The sequence below is a fragment of the Etheostoma spectabile genome, chromosome 19 (genome assembly GCF_008692095.1).
Source record: "Etheostoma spectabile isolate EspeVRDwgs_2016 chromosome 19, UIUC_Espe_1.0, whole genome shotgun sequence".
In the NCBI taxonomy this organism is placed as follows: domain Eukaryota; kingdom Metazoa; phylum Chordata; class Actinopteri; order Perciformes; family Percidae; genus Etheostoma; species Etheostoma spectabile.
The window spans coordinates 15,498,900-15,499,137 of record NC_045751.1 but is presented as its reverse complement, the minus strand read 5'-3'; the positions used below and the strand labels follow the sequence as shown (position 1 = coordinate 15,499,137).

Below are 238 nucleotides of genomic sequence, written 5' to 3'. Positions count from 1 at the left end.
GCAAGGTAAATCCAGACAGCTAGCTAGACTATCTGTCCAATCGGAGTTTTCTGTTGCCCGACTAAAACAACCTTTGAACGTACACACGTTCCACAAGAAAAAAATTATGAAAACTATTTTGAAGCGGCGCCATGGCTTTTCCCAGTGCTTAGCACAGCCCATAACCATTGTGATTGTTTAAAGAAATACCAATAAAGCAGAGCACATTTTTCTCCCATCCCAGAATGCTGTGTGGACT

At 42.0% G+C, this 238-nt stretch overlaps 1 protein-coding gene across 1 annotated transcript in view; it reads right to left on the bottom strand.

Annotated features, from left to right (window-relative positions):
* Positions 1 to 238, bottom strand: part of cd68 (CD68 molecule) — a 10,483-nt gene that overhangs the window by 4,427 nt on the left and 5,818 nt on the right. The window lies entirely within an intron of this gene.